Source organism: Ruditapes philippinarum, unplaced genomic scaffold, assembly GCF_026571515.1.
Source record: "Ruditapes philippinarum isolate M1 unplaced genomic scaffold, ASM2657151v2 ctg5845_1_1_1_1, whole genome shotgun sequence".
NCBI lineage: Eukaryota > Metazoa > Mollusca > Bivalvia > Venerida > Veneridae > Ruditapes > Ruditapes philippinarum.
Window position 1 is genome coordinate 13,992 of NW_026852551.1, and position 6,404 is coordinate 20,395.

At 31.9% G+C, this 6,404-nt stretch overlaps 1 long non-coding RNA gene across 1 annotated transcript; it reads right to left on the bottom strand.

Moving 5' to 3' along the window:
- Positions 1–4,181: 4,181 nt before the first annotated feature.
- On the bottom strand, positions 4,182–6,404 carry LOC132716702 (uncharacterized). Its single transcript, XR_009623858.1, has 3 exons — positions 6,235–6,404; positions 5,603–5,716; positions 4,182–4,796 (listed from the first exon to the last, which is right to left on the bottom strand). It is a non-coding gene; the product is annotated as an uncharacterized LOC132716702 (long non-coding RNA).

The following is a 6,404-nucleotide window of genomic DNA, read 5'->3' on the forward strand; positions in this document are numbered from 1 at the left end:
ACAATTATGCTTAACATGATCAATATGGTAATATAACCAGTGTCATATTTTTACTAAGTGTGAATAGATACTTTAAGAGGGGGTCTTCGCTAATAGCGATAACATAATAAGGGACAATTACACAAGTGTGGTGTTGATCATGCGTTACACATATGGATTGTAAATGATTGTTTACATGTATATCTGTTGCTCACCCATATGGTCTCTTTCCAGTGGCAAGGGTAAACAAACGCAAACACACAAAATCCGTTGCTATTAATAACTACGGTCTTAAAGAAATAAGAAGTAATATTCTAATCTCTAGCATGCCAATCAAAGTTCATAATGAACAATGTCTTTCGTCCGCTCATTCATAAGTGATATACAATTCTGGTAAAAACCATTGAAAAGATTATAAGAATATCTTGTCATCATATGTCTACTAGTTCATCTTCACTTGCTGCATTTCTTGCTTGGACGCCCTTTGATGCTTTGCATCAATGCTTTTCTTGTTATCACTGTCAAAGATATGGTATTATTCAAGTCATGTGTTCTGCTATTATTTCTGTCATGAGTCATATCCTATTGTCCAATAAGACATTTTTGATTACCAAAGTTCACAGTTCGGTAGTTGAACAGAAATTTGAACTGTGTGTTAATTATTGTCATTTAAATATGTGACCGTTTTGCACAAGAACACTGAGATTTGCATTTGTGAATATGAATAAAATCATTTCAGTAAGAATGTTTTCAAGTACATATATACGATGTATCCTATAAGGCAATTTGATATCTTCTTAAATAAATGTTCCAATATTAAAAAAAAAAAAAAAAAAAAAAAAAAGGATATATGTCAAGGAAAACCCAATTCTTATTAACTATCATTGCATTGCACATAGATAGCTTAAGTTACCTCACAGGCGGCAGATGGATGTTCCGGTTTTAGTTGACTTTCAGAGTGTGTTGACTGGAATATTTTATTACTTTGAAGCAGTAGTCAACAGATGTGATTAACTGTAAAAAATTCAGTTGACAGACAGTAACTTAAATTTTAAAAAAAAGACAAAACAGTCATAAAGAAAAACTATATAGTTCAAGTTAAAAAACATTCAATTTATAAAAGTCAAATTCATTGATGTTATTCTTTACAAACTAAGTGAAAGGTTTCCAGACAATGGCAACAATATATAAAAATTATGCCTTTGCAGTTCAGTTCATGACCTATAATTATGTTTTCAAAGAGTGAGCTAGAGGCCTGGGGAAATAAGAAACTTGTAGTTTTGATAAAAGTGTATTTGGAAAAGAAAGAGTCTACAGCCTAAGAAAGATCAACCAGTAGAGAGAGCCAGTAATCTAACCAGACGAAATTCGTTAGTATTCAATTTGGCAAATAGTTAAATCACTGATCCTGAAGAAATTTCAGAATCTGTATCTAGTCTGCTAAGACATAAAAGTCATGATTAAACCAGAAATTTAGTCTGACTTTTTAAAATAAATTCTTATTATTTTATAACTCCATACTAAGTTATTATTTTTTATAAGATTTTTGATTTCGGCTGTTATCCGGAACAGCGTTTTAAAGGTACGATAGTACCAACTCATAAGAAGGTTGATTATTCTAATCCGGCTAATTACAGAGATATTTTGTTAGTTAATATCTTTGCAAACGTTTTTGTCATTTGCTTTCAGAAATAGGCTAAACAGACTTATTAAGTGACTCAATCAAAATCGAGTTTGCAATTTTCATATTAGTTTTGTTGTTAGTAATGCTTTCGAGGGGTCACCTTATATAGAATTTTTACAAATAAACTTAATTTAGATTATCAGCGGATAACCTGAAACTTGAAGCTGGGAGATGTGTTGGCATTGAAAGAGAACATCGCATTGTAGAATTAATACATGTAATCTGACGAGTATCACATATTGTTTGTATGTAAATTATAAAATGAACTGAGAACCCAATGTTTTATTCAAATTTGGCTTAACCGTGAATTGTCATGTTATAATGAACTGAGCATTTTCGCTCGTGCAAATTATAAATAATCATTTTTTGTGTTACGTTATAAGTATCTTGGAAACATTAATTGCCCAACTTGCAGAAATTCAATCAATAAAATGTCAACAAACTTAAAGTGACTGAGTTATTGTCCTGACAAGTCTAAGGGGACGCCGACATTAACAAAGTGCAATGACTCAAAAATCATAATGTGCAGAGTACAAGTTCTTAAGCACTGCACTTCTTCTCAATTAGATCTCTCATCCTATGAAATTTAAAGTCAATAGCTTTTAAAGTGTAGTAGAATTGGCTCGGGACAAAGCTCTGAAACCATTCGAGGTATCAACAAGGAACTTTGGAGCTAGATATATCTTATTTAATAGAAGTGCATTACAAAAGAACCGTTACTTCTGCCTTCCTTAATGTTTGAGTTATTGTCCTTTGTTCATTTTTTACACTTTGAACATTGTGTAGGACAAAGTTCTGAAAGTATTAAAGATATGAACAAGACACTTTGTTTGTAGGTGTAGATGAGTAGTGTAAAAAAACGTAACTCTTCCTTGTCTAAATGTTGTAGTTATTGCCCATTGTTTCTTATTTTACTTTGAACTTTGTCCGGGACTGAAACTATAACAAATATTATTAATATAAAACTTTGTAGTTAGATAGACCTTATTAAAAGAAGTGCAGTGCAAAAGAACGGTAACTTTGCCATGTCTATTTTTGGAGTCTTTTTTAATTTTACACTGTGAATTTTGTCCGGACATAACTGTGAAACAACAAAAGGTATCAACAAGCAACTAAGTTTGTAGATAGATCTCATTGAGTAGAAGTGCAGTGCAAAGAACAGTAACTCTGCCATTCCTTGTTTTTTTAACTTTGTCTGGAACATAACTCTGAAACTACACATGGTGTACTTTTCTGTGTCCAAAACATATTCGGGAAGCATCACCCGGTTCAATCCAGTTCTTGTTTTTTTTGGGTTATTGGCCTTTGTTAATTTTCATACTTTATTTTTCTCCAGTGCATGTCTCCTAAACTATAAAAGCTATGTACTTAAAACTTCATAGGATGATAGATCTCACTGAGAAAAAGTGTAGTGTTATAACCCCCGTACCCTGCACTTTATGATTTTTAAGTTATTGCCCTTTGTTAATTTTCATACCTTTTTGTCCGGACAGCGTTCAATGTAAAAAATGAAATAATGACAATAACTCCAAAATTAGGCGGCAAGACAGAGTTACAGTTCTTTTTCTCTGAACATCTACCTAATGAGATCTATCTACCTACATAGTGTCTTGTTCATATCTTTCATACTTTTTTGAGAGCTATGTCCTTGACAATGTTCCAGGTGAAAAAATAAACAAAGGGCAATAACTCCAAAGTTGTGCAATGAAATGTTACGGATCTTGTGCCCAGCATATCTACCCATTGAGATATATCTACTTACAAAGTTTCATGTTGATATATCTTATAATTTTTGAGTTATGTCTCGGACAAAGTTCAAAATTGTAAAAATGAACAAAGGGCAATAACTCCAAAATTAGGCAAGGCAGAGTTACGGCTTTTGTGCACTGCACATCTACCTAATAAGATCAAACTTTCAACAAAAATTCATGTCGATATCTCTTATAGTTTTAGTGTTATGACCAGGACAAAGTTCAAAGTGTAAAATGAAGAACGGACAATAACTCCAAAATTAGGCAAGGCAGAGTTACGGTTCTTGTGCACTGCACATTTACCCATTGAGATCAATCTATCTACAAAGTTTCATGTGAAATACTTTTTATATTTTTAGAGTTATTTCCCGGACAAGATTTGTTGTAAAAGGGCAGATAATTCAAAAATGGGGCGAAACAGAGTTATGCTTCTTTGGCACTGCACTCCACATCAATGCCCTCTACCACTGTATGCAGTTTAAACAAATTATACACAAGGGTTTTCAAGTTATGCTCCGGACAAACACAACTGACGGCCAAGACGGCGACTATATGCTCTCCCTTCGGGGAGCATAATAAGAGGTGCAGAGTTACGATTCTTATGCACTGTACTTCAGGTCATTTAAAGAAGCATGCATTCCAAGTTTGGGGTCAATCCAACCTATAGTGACTGAATTATATCCGGACAAGCCTAGGGCACCGCCGACAAAATTAACTCCGATATGTCGACTTTTTCATGGCGACACAAAAATGATCAAGCCAAAAGGTTAAGAAATATGTTTTTAACTCAATGTATAACAAGCGAACAATTTCATACATAACAAATGCACAAAGTATATTAATTAAACAAGCAAATTCAAATATATTGCACGATCCATGAAGAATAAGTATTTCTTAGGCTGCAACTAATGCTTCAATAGACCGTTTAACAATAAAAAATAGCATCTAATGAAATAATACATCTTTACATTACTATATACATACATGTATGGTAATAACAATTTTCATAAACAAGATTTTTGTTCCTTTCTTTATCTACATTAAGATAGGTCATGAAACGGTTTTTGTTCTTTAAGATTTTTATCGTTAAAATATAAAACAAATGAAAGTTATACCATCGATCAATGACGCATTATTAACTTTTACATTATTTTCTTTTAATCGTTTCTAAAAGCATTTTAAATCCATATTTATTTTTTAAGTTAAGAACCTACATAGGAAACATACTAAAACATTAAATTTAAAGTTCTCTGGTGGATCAATGTCAAGAAGATGGTTTAATTGAACACTCTTGATAATCGGCTAGCGATGAAAAGCAGTGTTGAATTTCAGTAGACCGTTTTCCATGTCAATAGCATACTCATCCAAGGAAAGCATTGCCCCTATAAAGTAAGAAATAAGATATATAACTAATATGTTTTATCTTTGACATATATATTTTTAATCTTTGGGAAAAAAATATTTTGACCCAACTTTCTTTGTAAAATAAAAGACTTGAATGGATCGCAAAATTCAATATTACTTAAGCAATTGATTCAATATGAATAGTTATCTTAAAGTCACGATGTAGCGAGGACATACAAGAACATTTATATATATAAAGATAAAATTTTTACTGAAAATGTTATATGTCCCAGAATGAAGATGGAAATTTTCATTTCCTACTCGTGTCTATCTTCATGCACAATCTCAAGGTAATACATTTATAACAAAAATGTCCTGCATTGTAAAAATTATATTATTAGACTAGAATAGGGACACAAATTGAAACTTCATTCTTGCTTACTTGATACCTTTTTTTCAAAATTGTGTTGATATTCAGCAAGAATTGCAACAGTCGATCATTATTTAGTTGGAATCGATAATTTTTCGCCTTTGCCAAAAGTAAAGGGCTATGCAAGCCTGCACACCAATGTCTTTTGTCCTGGTTCTATACTGTTAGCAGCTTGTTGTTATAATTATTTCTATACTGAAAACCCTTAAAGTTCAAATTGACTATTCCAAATTCAAAGCAGGGCCAACACAAATTCAGCTGGTAAAGAGTTTTTTTTTTAACATTTGTTCCTTACAGATGGTCTATAATGTCTTTAATCATACCTAATCCGGTTTACTATCAGCAAAGTCGCCATATGGCACATGCATTATTGTTTTGAGGGGTGAATAAAAACGTAACAATACACTTTATTACCTGACGGAACAATAGCATGGAGAGGCTTGTGGAGTATAACAACGCCATCATATTGCCGATGCTTTGATGTCACCTTCACAGGTATATCAGCTGTTTTACACACGACCTTCGGTCCTAGATAAATGAGAATTCATAGATGATATTTGTTTATTCATATCTAAATAAATTCATTCAGGAGAGAGTTTCATATAAGCCCTAAGCTTTCCAGTAAATCCTGGATACAATTTATGTCTTGTAATTTTGTACATATTGAAGAAGAAATAAGTATTGTTTAAACCAAAAAATTCATCATTTATTTCATATATATACAAATGATTGTACATTTCTTCAAGGAAGTCCTGTCCAAAAGAATGGAATGTAATTGAAACAATTTAACCATTTATAAAAAAGGGGTTTGAATATTTTGTTGAATATAAAATAAAGGAGAATAATGTAGAATAGAGCTGTTTAAAACAAAAAAAAATTGTCCACACTTTCCTCTCTCCATTTAAATGAAAATATCGTTCACTTGTTAATGCTTTATATTTTTTCTAAAGAATTAGGGAGTCTTTGTGTCAGCTTTCAATTTTTATATCTATCTGAAGGAAAGTGTTGCTATGAACTTAATCAATTATATCTTAAAACTTCTTTACCTTGAACATTTTCATAAGAGTCATGCTGTCCTCTGTTAGTTTGATCTGCAGGGATTTCGTGGACCTCTGAAATTAAATGAAACACTTGATGTCCTTATTCATTTTTATTAATGTATTAATTTCTCAGAGCACTAAGTGTCGTTAATAATATTTGTTTAAAATATAACATG